The sequence below is a fragment of the Mus pahari genome, chromosome 11 (assembly GCF_900095145.1).
Source record: "Mus pahari chromosome 11, PAHARI_EIJ_v1.1, whole genome shotgun sequence".
NCBI lineage: Eukaryota > Metazoa > Chordata > Mammalia > Rodentia > Muridae > Mus > Mus pahari.
The window spans coordinates 22,381,379-22,393,851 of record NC_034600.1 but is presented as its reverse complement, the minus strand read 5'-3'; positions in this window follow the sequence as shown (position 1 = coordinate 22,393,851).

Below are 12,473 nucleotides of genomic sequence, written 5' to 3'. Positions count from 1 at the left end.
TCTCTCTCTCTCTCTCTCTCTCTCTCTCTCTCTCTCTCTCTCTCTCTCCTCTCCCTTCCTTTCTTTTTAATACCCATGGTGTCAACACCTCTAGAGACCTAGACACAAGAATCAAAAAATTTGACGGCAGTTGTGCAAAGGCAAGGAGGCCCAGTCTCAAGATAAAGCCTTAAAAGGGTAGTGAGGGGAAGCTCAGTGACTGAGCATAGTTCCTTGTGTGTGTGACCCTGGGTTCGACCCCCAATATGGAAAAGAAAGGGGTGAGGCTATTCATTTCTTTATTTTAAAAATTAGATTCATTCATTTATTAGGGGCGGGAGCATATGTGTGTCACGGCATGTATACGGAGGTTAGAGGAACTGCTATTCCATCAAATAGGACCAAGGGATTGAACTCTGGTCATCAGGCTTGGCAGCAAATGCCTTTGGCTCACTGAGCCTGATCACTAGCCAAAGTTTATCCTTTATGGTTCTTTGTTGATGGTCTTACTGACTATGGGTTCTAGCCCTCATAAAAGCAGGGCAAATGCCTGCCTGTCTGTTTATTGCTGCATTTCTAGTACTTAGCACAGTTTCCCTGGCAAATGCTAGATTCTTGATGAGTTGGTGAAAAGAGTGGATGGGTATTAATCAGTTTGACACTTTCATTTTCTAAAGGGAGCTTCGTGACACACCTGCTTGAAGCACAGCCCCTCGAGAATTTTACTCTCACCTTCCTCATAGCCTAGACATGCCCCTAGCACTCTCCCAGCTCCAACATGCAGAGTCCATCATTTTATTTGCTTACAAAGCAATGTTTTCATTGATCAGGAGGTCATTCCCAACCCACCAGTCCCACTTTGTATCCTCCTTGCTACCACCTCTTCAGTGAATCTCCATACTCACCAGGCTTAAAATCTTTACATCCTGTCTCTAGCAGAAATTTCAAGGCTTTACTGAATTTCGTATCAGCTAAGATACAGTCTTAGTTCTGTGTCTATATATTCTCATGGCCTTCATCTACTCTGTATCAGTAATCAATCCTCTTGGATTGATCTCATAGGTTGCCTACCTGTAATGAATATAGTAAAAATGCTGTCTGGACACGTTAAACTAGCTTAATCAGGAACCCCACTACACCCAAGGCTGGACCTGATAACCAAAATCCAGTGACACCACTTACTCACTCAAGATAACCAGGCACAGTCCTAGAACCCTCATGACAGTATATAGGCAGAGACCAAGAACAATGCTTTCCTCTGCACATCTGGAGAGATGCCACTTTGATCTGTCAGTTAGTGTTCTTCCACTTTGGTGACCAGATAGCTATACCATTGCATACACACTGTGAATTGGAGAAAATACAGATTTCTTTGCTTAATTTAATTAATTTGCTTTCCTTAGCTGTTCTATCATAGTCAGTAGTGTTACTTCAGGGTGCTGCACTGATTTGGTGGTTCCTTCCTCTGTAATAGCTATTACACCCCCACCCCTGTCTATAGGCTACTATTTTCCATTTAGTTTTGGTTCCATCACTTGATTGGTGAGCCATCAGTAAATCATGTGTTAGCCAAGTGCTGTGACCATTCTATTGGTCTCCATAGTCCAATAGGTGCCTTTCTGGGGGGAGGGGGAGCAGTTTAGGGATGAAGATTATAGGCAATTGGACTATTTCTTTAGTGCAAGAAGGCACAGACCCCTTTGTTACCACATCCTGGTCAAAAAGGAATTCAGATAGGCACCATTTCCACTGTAACATCTTTCCTTCCATGGCTAAGCTTTTAAAGGACTCTGCCTTCTAGTGGATCCCAGCCATCACTACCACAGGATAGTGGACAATGACTGAGTGTAGGGTTATGCATGCCTCATAAAATGTTGATTTGTTTCTCAAAGGGAGAGTATTTATTCTCCTTGTATGGGAAGCACTTGCAATAGAAGGCAACAAGCAAGTGTTGGTGGATTCCTTTTTCCCTTATGAAGAGACTCCAGTTTCCATATTCACCAATAAATATGATATCCATAATTAAGGTATCATTTGGTTCACCATTGGTCATGCATGCGCAGAGATAACCTTACAGTCTGTCTCAATAGCTTCCCTTTGTTCCTGTCCCCACTGGAAATCAGCTACCTTTCTAATTACTTTATAGAGGGGTTTCATAATAATCCATAAATATAGCATGTGGTTCCTCCAGTATATAAACATACCAATTAGATGTTGCATCTGAGGTGTCCCTGGGTGGGGGGATATTTAAAATCTTGTGCTATATGCTATCTTGGATCTTAGGTCCTTCAGATGTACATAATACACCTATAAATTGAGATATCTGGCCCTTTCACCTTTTCTTTATTAATGGTTTAGCCATCATGTAACAATGTGGTGTTTTGAATATGCTTGGCCCAGGGAGTGGCACTATTAGGAGGTGTGGCCTTGTTGAAGTAGGTGTGGCCTTGTTGGAGGAAGTGTGCCATTGTGGGTGAGCTTTGAGAGAGCTTCCTCCTAATTGCCTGAGGATGTAAGTCCCTCTCCTGGCTGCAGCTGGATCAAGATGTAGAACTCTCAGCTCCTCCAGCACCATGCCTGCCTGGACCTCTGGCCTTGATAATGGACTGAACCTCTGAACCTATAAGCTAGTCCAAATTAAATGTTGTCCCTTATACAAGTTGCCTTGGTCATGGTGTCTCTTCACGGCAATGTAAACCATAACTAAGACAACCAGGGTATCAGTTACTGTCTCTACATAGTTTTGAACAGTATCTTCATTGTATTCTGCAATCAAAACATCATCTTCATAGCTTAAAAGGAGACACTCTGATATAGGTATCCTTTCCAGTGAGTGTCTTAGTGTTAGATGAGCAATGATCTAGCTATTCTTAAAGCCTTGAGGCACTCTTTTGAATCTGTATTATATTATTCCAGGTAAAAGTAGTAATTGCTGTAGAGTTCATATGGAGTGGTATGCTAAAAACATGTCTGATAAAGTTTATGGTGCCAAAGAATTTTGGGTTGTAATTCCTAATCTTTAAGAGTGTATCTCAGCCACCAAAACAGGACATTATTGTGAATGCAGGGAAGTGCTTGCTGATAGAAGCCTGATATGGCTGTCTCCTGAGAGGCTCTGTCAGAGCCTGACAAAGACAGAGGAGGGAGCTCACAACCAACCATTGGAATGAGCTCAGTTGTCCCCGATGGAGGAGTTGGAGAAGGGACTGAAGGAGCTGAGAGGGTTTGCAGCCTTGTGGAGGGAGCAACAGTGTCAACAGGCCAGACCGCGTGGAGCTCCTGGGGACTGAACCACCAACCAAAGAATACACATGGAGGGACCCATGGCTCTGGCAACATATGTGGCAGAGGATGACCTTGGAGGACATCAGTGGGAGGAGTGACCCTTGGGCCAAGTGGGTTCTATGCCCCAGTGTATGGGATTGCCAGTATAGGAAGGTGGAGTGGTGGGGGCAGTCTCATAGAGATGGGGGAAGGGGTATGGTATAGGGGGTTTCTGGAGGGGAGACCTAGAAAGGGGATAGAGGTGAAATTTAAATAAAGAAAGTATTCAATAAAAAAAAAAAAGAGTATATCTTCCATATCAAATAAATTTCCTGGCATTTGTGGAGAAAACGGACTAATGTTCCTGTAGTCTAGTGTGAATCTCCTTTGACCATTTGGCTTCTTTACTAGCCAAATAGGACTATTGAAGTTAAAGGATTGTGTGGGTTCAACAGTATCTTTATTCAGTCATTTACTTACAGTGTCAGTGATACTTTCAATATTGCTTGGTAAGAGATCCCTTCATTTTAGGAGTTCTAGAGGAGGAATTTGGACTTCGGTGATGTTACAGCCCAAGGGTATAAGTTTCTTAATGCAATGCCATTGGGGAAATAATTTGGGTATGGCATCCATTCCCAGTTCACAAGTAGGTGCTAGTGGGAATTAGTGGGGGCTATTTAGAGATAAATTATAGACTAATAATTCTATATTTTTTATTCATGCTTTGAATGGTTTTCCTGTTACTCAGGAATAATACAATAGTTACATAATTTTCAGGGGCTGATGGGGTGGGGTAGAGATTGCAAATTGTTACCTCATTTTTCAGGGTTGCCAATTCCACACCTTCTTTGGTCTTCCTAGGAATCTGTTTCGGAATCCACCTCCTTGGGGCTGTCTTACTGGTATTTGATCTTGTCTTCCAAATGGTCTATGTCTCTGATTTTCTGAAAGAATGGAGGGTTGGGTCCTGGTAATGTCCATTTCCTGCCTCTACCTTTAAACCATCACTTTTTAGTTGACTTTTTCCATGGCACTGGTTTGGTTTGATTCTGTGTATTCTGTAATAGTCTCGAGGGATACTGTTTTATCTGTCTCCAGTTCCCTTGTCTGTTTGAAGAAGTTGATAGCATCTCCAACAGTTTGGCAACTGGCCAGAGTTGATGTCAATGTCTTCCTCAAACGTGGAGGGTGCCCTTAATTAGAATTTTCCTCATGCCCAGGAGCAGTGGTGATACCTGCAGTGTTGGACTGTTTGGTAAATTAAGTAAAGTATGTGAAAATTTCTAACCCGTTCAATTGCTTCTTTCCCATTTTTCCATTGTCCTTCTGCTTAGGATAGATAGGAAAAGGCTGCTTTGATACAGTTATTACCAAAGTCAATAAAGGGCAAGTTTCCCTTTTGGCTATATCTAAAATTCATTGCAGTCCTTCAAATATGTGGGAATTTTCTAGAATCTCTTTGACTCCCTTCATTCCTTCTGAGGTTAACGTTGCTGTAGCAGCTCCCCTTTCCCATTAGCAGGCTACATAGGATGCATCCTTATCTCCTCTTTATACAAAATCTTATTTGCTGTAGCTCTGTCCTTGTAAATGGTCTGGATTCTCCTTCAGGACTTACCTGAGTCTGGCTGGCTTAATGGCTAGGAGTAGTCCTAACCTTACTGGCAGTTACTGTTAGGGAGGTCTTGGTGTAACTGAGGCGTGTGACTGGGCTGAGTGTGTCAGTCTCCCTCACTTGGCTCTTGGCCTCTGGGCCTGCAGCTCGCTCCTTTCTACCTCTACTGGCCCCCACAGACTGTTTCAGTGCTAGCCCTCTACCCCTGACCCTCCTCTCTTTCATGTGTGAACTCTCTTTTAGACATCTTTAGCATCATGAGACCCATGAGTCTTACTTCTGTTTCTTTCCTCCAATGACTTCTTTATACCCCATCTTTTCAATGCTTCTCCACACTCCTGTAGTTACAATTCTGGAGTTATTCATTCACCTGCCCTTTATACTCCTTCATTCAAACCCATCATGAACTATATTTGTTTTTTGTTTTTGTTTTTGTTTTTGTTTTTTCTTTTTTGATTTTTTTAGAGACAGGGTTTCTCTGTATAGCCCTGGCTGTCCTGGAACTTGCTTTGTAGACCAGGCTGGCCTCAAACTCAGAAATCTGCCTGCCTCTGCCTCTGCCTCCCAAGTGCTGGGATTAAATGCATGTGCCACCACTGCCTGGCATGAACTATATTTGTTAAACAACAACAACAGAAAGTCTTAGGGGTTCTATCACTAAGACAAAACACCATGGCCAACCAACCAATCAACCAACCAACCAACCAACCAACAAACAAAAAACAGAAAAACAACCAAGTTGGGAAGAAAAGGGTTTATTTGGCCAACACTTCCAGATCATAGTCCATCACTGGGGGAAGTCAGGACAGGAACTCAAACAGGACTGGAACCTGGAGGCAAGAGTTGCTGCAGAGGCCCTAGAACCGTGCTGCTTACTGGCTTGCTTCACTTGGCTTGCTCAGCTTGCTTTCTTATAAAACCCAGTCCAGGGGTGGTACCACCCACAATGATCCCTCCCACCCTTGATCACTAATTGAGGAAATGCCTTACAGCTAGATCTTATTGAGATGGTTCCTCAATGGAGGCTCCTTCCTCTCTGATGACTCTAGCTTGTGTTAAGCTGACACACACGGAACGAGCCAGTACATCAAACGATCACATAACACACAGGAGTTATTGCCTCCATAAATATGGGGATCCAGCCTTAGCATGTTCTGTGGGAATGTCTACACCATCACAAAAATTTTCAGCCTCTGCCCTCCTTTTATAAAATGGTGGTTTGTTCCTTCTGCATAGAGAAAAGGAGAGCTATGAGAAAGGGACCATGCTCAAGCACTCCTTCCCTCCCCATACAGGTATCTGCTTCCACTCACATCCATGTCTTTCTCCTTTGTCTTCAGTGACGTTTATGTGATGGAGCTTTTGCAATTCAACTTCTGTCTCTACAGTCTGTGTCCTCTAAAGGATCTCCTCTCTCTTTTTGGTTCCTGTGCTTGGTCTATAAACTGGATCCAGCGACAGCCACTTAAAATGGGAAATGCCAAAATGCTCTTTCCAGATTTTATCTCCGTCCTTTTCTTTAGAAGTGAACTTGACATCACTGTAATAATCCCCATGGCTTGTGTTTTGTGAGTGAATGAATAAAATTTTAGAAATAGGGTCTTATGTATTCCAGGATGGACTTCAAACCGTTGTGGAGCTTAAGACTGCTAGGGTTACAGGACTGTACCATAGCACATCTTGTTTCTGTAGTATGGAGACTGAGCCCACGGCTTCATACATGTTCTGAAGCACTCTACACCCCTAAACCCTAACTTTCCTTAATTTTTAAAAGACCTATTCACTTAACTGTTAATCCCACCAAGCAAGAATACGACCCGTACTAAGATGTTGAGCTGAATCTGAAGCAATCATTAATTACATAATTGCGCTCTGGACAGGCCCATTCCTGGGTTCCCAGAAAATGTTGAGGATTCACGTTTACAGAGGTCTATAAAGGCGAACCCATAAGGCCACCATATTTCTTATCAGGTTCAATCAAGGGCAAGCATATATCCTGATGTAGTTTCTGCATGTGTACCTTTCTCTTACATCCAGTCAGGGGTATGTGTCTTAGTTAGGGCTTCCATTCCTATGAAGAGATGCCATGACTAAGGAAACTCTCTTATTTTTTCCTTATTATTTTTTATTAATCATTCCATTCATTTACATCTCGAATGATATCCCCCTTCCCAGTTACCCCTCCACAAACCCTCCTCCCACATTTGCACTCTCCCCTCTCCCCTTTGTCTCTATGAAGGTGCTCCCCCATCCACCCACCCACTCCCCCACCTCCACTCCAGCATCCCCCTACACTGGGAGCATCAAGCCTTTTACAGGACCAAGGGCCTCCCCTCCATTGATGTCAGACAAGGCCATCCTCTGCTGCATATATACCTGGAGCCATGGATTCCTCCCTGTGCACTCCTTGGTTGGTGGTCTAGTCCCTGGAGCACTGGGTGGTCTGGCCAGCCAACATTGTTCTTCCTATGGGGTTGCAATCCCTCTCCACTCCTCTAGTCCTTCTGCCAGCTCCCCAGCCTGGGTCCCCAAACTCAGTTTGATGGTTGGCTCCAGCATTGGTCAGTTGCTGACTGAACCTCCCAAGGAGCGGCCACACCAGGTCCTGCCAGCAAGTGCCTGTTGGCAATGGCAACAGTGTTGGGTTTGGTGTCTGCAGACAGGATGTTTCCCCAGGAACTGCCACACTTGGTTCCTCTCCACAAGCACCTCTTGACCACAGCAACAGTGTTGGATTTGGAGGAAACTCTCTTATAAGGGATGACATTTAATTGGGCCTGGCTTACAGGTTCAGAGGTTCAGTCCATTATCATCATGGCAGAAATCATGGCAGTGTCTAGGCAGGCAATGGCACTGGAGGAGCTGAGAATTCTACATCATGATCCAAAGGCAGACAGGAGAAGACTCAGCATCCTCAGGCAACTAGGAGGAGGGTCTCAAATCCCACCCCCACAATGACATGCTTCCTCTAACAAGGCCATACCCACCTCGACAAGGCCACACCTCCTAATACTCCCTGGGTCAAGTATACTCAAACCACATTTTACTCCCTGGCCCCCTAAGGCTTGTTCAAACACATGAGTCTATGGAGGCCACATCTAGCCATAGCATAATGAAAATTACATTTAGTCCAACTTCAAAACTCCCCATAATCTATAGCAATCTAAACAATGTTAAAATTCCCAAGTTCAACATCTTCTGAGATTCATCCAATCACTTACCTGTAATCCCCTAAAAGTCAAAATCAAAAAGCAGATCACATATTTCCAACACCTCAAGATATACATTGCCATTCCCAAATATCATAATGAGGAAATAGTAGACCAAAGCAAGATCAAAAGCCACTTAGGCAAACTCCAAACTCTGCATGTTCCTCAGCTGGTATCCCATGGCTCTGGCATCTCTAACATCTTGAGGCCTTCAAGGAAACTTCAAGTTTACAGCTTCTTGTTCCAGTGTCTGGGATCCACACATGATCTTCTGGGTTCCTCTAAAAGGCTTGGGTCACTTCTCCAGCTCTGACCTCTGTAGCACAGTAGGTTCTGGTAAACTCCACTCCATTGTTGGCTTGCTGTTCTTGGTGGTCATCCCATGGTATTGGCATCTATAGTACGCTGGAGTCTTCTACTGCAAATAGGCTTCACTAATAACCTCTCTTAGTGCCCTCCACTGCCCTTCCTTCATGGTGCTAAGCCTCAATATCTTTGCATAACCCCTTCCGTCCTCGGCCCTCAACTGCAACTGAGGCTGCACCTTCACCAAATGGCCTTCCTTGGTCTCTTACAGTTCCAAGCCTCAGCTGTGCTCCATGACCCCCTCATACCTTCAAAACCACTACCACCTGGGTGATTCTTAGAGATTATCTAGTCCAAATGCAGCACAAGGCACAACCTTGACTATCTGGAACACAGCTTCTCTGAACTCTCAGAAAATACTTTCCAGAAGATCTCACCCCAGTGATGCTGGCCCTTCCTTAATTACCAATAATTCCTTAGCTCCAGCTAACCAGCATCAGTTGTCCCACTAACCTCTTCTACTCTTGACCCTCATGCCAGAGCCATGTGGCCACAGCTTCGGAGTTCTGCTGCTAGCTGGAGGCATGCCCTCTTGTTCTATTACGTCTTTACCAGCTTTCTATTTTTGATGATTTCCTTCAGTGCCTAAAGCTTGGTTGTTCTGGGACTTGCTCTGTAGACTTGACTTTGAACTTAGAGATCTGCATGCCTCTTGTTTCCTTAGTTCTTGCATTAAATGTGTGTATTGTCATGCCCAGACCTAAGCTTTTCCCTACTTGGACTGGCCCTGATTCAGAGATATGCTTGCCTTTATCTCCTGGGACCGACTGTACCACCGTGCCTGAACCTAAGGTTTACATGGCCACTATTCCTCAAGATTTGGATCAAAAGCCTGTGTCCTCCACTTCTGTATTGTAGCTCACTCCAGATTAAACGCATAAACAATAAGCTTAGCTGGGTGGGGCCTTGCTCCCAAATTATAGTCCCCTTAATCTTTTTATCTCCTCACACTCTTCATGAGACCAAATCACTGCACGGAGTCTAAACTGGATTGTTTTGAGACCTTTGTCAACACAATTAATATGAGTCTCTTCCCCTGGGCCTCAGGCAGACTCTTCAGACGGGGGCAAAAAGCAGTCACATTCCTCATCAAAGTATCACAAGAACAGTCTCTCAGCCATATACGAAAATCCTTTTCCTCTGAAACCCTTAGAGCCAGCCCACCACAGTTCCAATCACCCTTAGCAACAACATCTTTTAAATTCCCATTAAGCCCCACTTAAAGCATTCTACTGTTTTCCAAATCCAATGTCCCCAAATCCACAGTCTTTCAAACAAAAGCAATGTCAGGCCTATGACAGTTGGTCCCTGGTACCAACTTCTGTCTTAGTTAGGGTTTCCATTGCTGTAAAGAGATACCATGACCAAGGCAACTCTTACAAAGGACACCATTTATTTGGGGCTGGCTTACAGTTTCAGAGGTTCAGTCTATTATCATCAAGGTGGGAGCATGGAGGGCATGGTGCTGGAGGAGATGAGAGTTCCACATCTTCATCCAAAGACAGACAGGAGAATCCTCAGGATCCCCAGGCAGATTCAGGCAGATCATCCTAAGAGGAGGGTCTCACAGTCCACCCCCACAGTGACACACTTCCTCCAAAAAGGCCACACCTACTCCAACAAGGCCACACCTCCTAATAGTGTCCATGCCTGGGCCAAGTATATTCAAACCACCATAGCAAGCATACATCCTGGCATTTTTCCTGCACATATTCCTCTTGCCTACATGTGATCAGGCTCATCCAGTACAGTTGAATCAGAAAGTTGTTTAGGGGAGTGAAAACATGTAGCTTGTAATCACCCATGAACAACAGGCCATAGCATTGAAGAAAGTATCTCTCCTTGGGCAAGGGGCTTATAGGTTAAGAGACATTTTTGTTTCACAGATGTCTCAGGCACAGTAATTAAAACTTAAAACATAACTTTGGCTCTAACAACCTACCCAGATCATCACCTTATCACTCAAATTGCTTTTGCTAAGGTTATCATTGATTTTTTGTTTTTTAATTTCCAAAGTCAATAATCACTTTTCAGTGTTTGTCTCCCTGATTTTTTTGTGCAAATACATTACTTAGGATTCTTTCTCAGATCTCTCTATGTATTACTAGATGTACTTTCCCTTAAATAGTGTCTTCTGTGACCATAACTGCAGCCATCTATATATCAATGACACTCAAATATAGTCTCAACTTGTTCTGAGGGGGTTAGGATTTAAAGTCAGCATGAAAGGCAAAAATAGAACAAGTTAAAATTATCCCTTAAAATCTTTAGCATTCCCTGCAAGTCACCGTACACCATCTTGAATATATACACTATCAATCAAGAAGCCCTGCGCAGCCAGTCTTCCTTTGCTATTGGAACAGAAGGTTGTTGCTCTAGTTGAATGCCAGATGAAGTTGTTGGCTTGCACGTGGGAACCATGCTACAAGAAAAATATGTTATTGGGCTTTTTGTCTTGCCAAATGCATATCATATAGTCAATATACGTTAAATAAGCATAAGAGATAACACCAGTCCACTGTATATATTTTTAGCCTGACTTCTTTCATGGGCTCTAAATGCCAAAGTGCCTATTGAATATCTTCTTATGGTATTTCAGTCCAAATTGTTTTAATTATATTTTTGAAAGCTGAAGAAGCGAGATAACCCACAGTCTACTTAGCAAAAGCATTTACTGTAATGATGTAGTGAAGTGACAAGGTTACAGCTCACATTTGTAGTCTTTTTCATATCATGTTGACTGATGTCCTCTAACCGTCCCTGTCCGCTGCTGACCACAACTCAGTGTGCCTGACTGGATCCAAGGATGCTTCAGATTGGTGGAATCTCCAGGCCAAGCATCGCTTCTGCCGGTAACCTCAGGCTAAGCAGCTTCATTGAGACAAGTGGAATTCATATCTACCTTGGAAAGCAGTGTAGTTCCTTATTGGTCTTTTCAATGCTGAATTTTGTCCACTGACTTAAGTCATCCTGTAGAGCATTTACACTAGGAGACCCTGAGCAACCAGCCAAGTAAAACTCCAGCATTTCCTCAGTGACCAGACTGAATATCTGATGCTAACAAGTTCGGTATGTTCTTTGTGTATTGAGCAAGCATCAGAAACAAGTTTATATGGTGAGCACTTTGCCTTCTCTTTATCTACACTGAACAGTGTAAATAATTAAAAAGTCCGTAGCTGAAAACAGTCATGTGTTTCATGTATATATGTATATGCACACACACACACACACACACACACACACACACACTTGTAGCACTCCTCAGCTATGGAGAGCTTTACTCCACTTTCAGCCTTCTAACAACCCATGGAATTATAATAAGACTGGACAACTCTTATGGCATCCTCTTTCTTCTCTGTCATTATTCATTGCGCCTACATAGTTAGAGGATCTGTTCCTCCATTTGGTAAAGTCTGAACCAAACTGGAATATTCTTTATGGCCAGTTCCTAGTTGCAGAAGGTAAGATACCATTCATTTGGAACTAACTAGTTGAATAATTGTAATCTTTCATTAGCTATTATATACTTTTCTAATTTGGGGGGTTGTTATTAGATAGGGTCTTTCGGTGTAGCCCTGGTCAGTCAGATATTCATGACTATGATGGTTTGAATATGCTTGTGAGAGCCTATGAAAGGTTATTAGTGAAGCCTAGTTGTAGCCGAAGACACTGGTGTGTTTGAAATGGGATGACCACCAAGAGTAGCACCAGGAATGGAGTGGATCAACCAGAGCCTAGAGGGCTAAGATTTTCATTCTGTGTCATTTTCTCCTGTCAATATCTGACCCTTTGGAAGCAACGAGGAGCAATGGTACCTGCAATCCTAAAATAGACTTGAGCACTGCACAGGGTCTGTGTTCTCCAACTCTAACCATCATAAATGTTCACTTTCATCACCACAGTGGGGGCCACTGTCACATTATAATGACCCAAAGTAAGCCTTTGGAAAAGAACTATTGCACTTAGAAAGAGCAAGCCAATTGACAGAGAGCACTTAAAACATGAATACAAGCACTGGAGGGAAGCTGATGGCTCCTGTA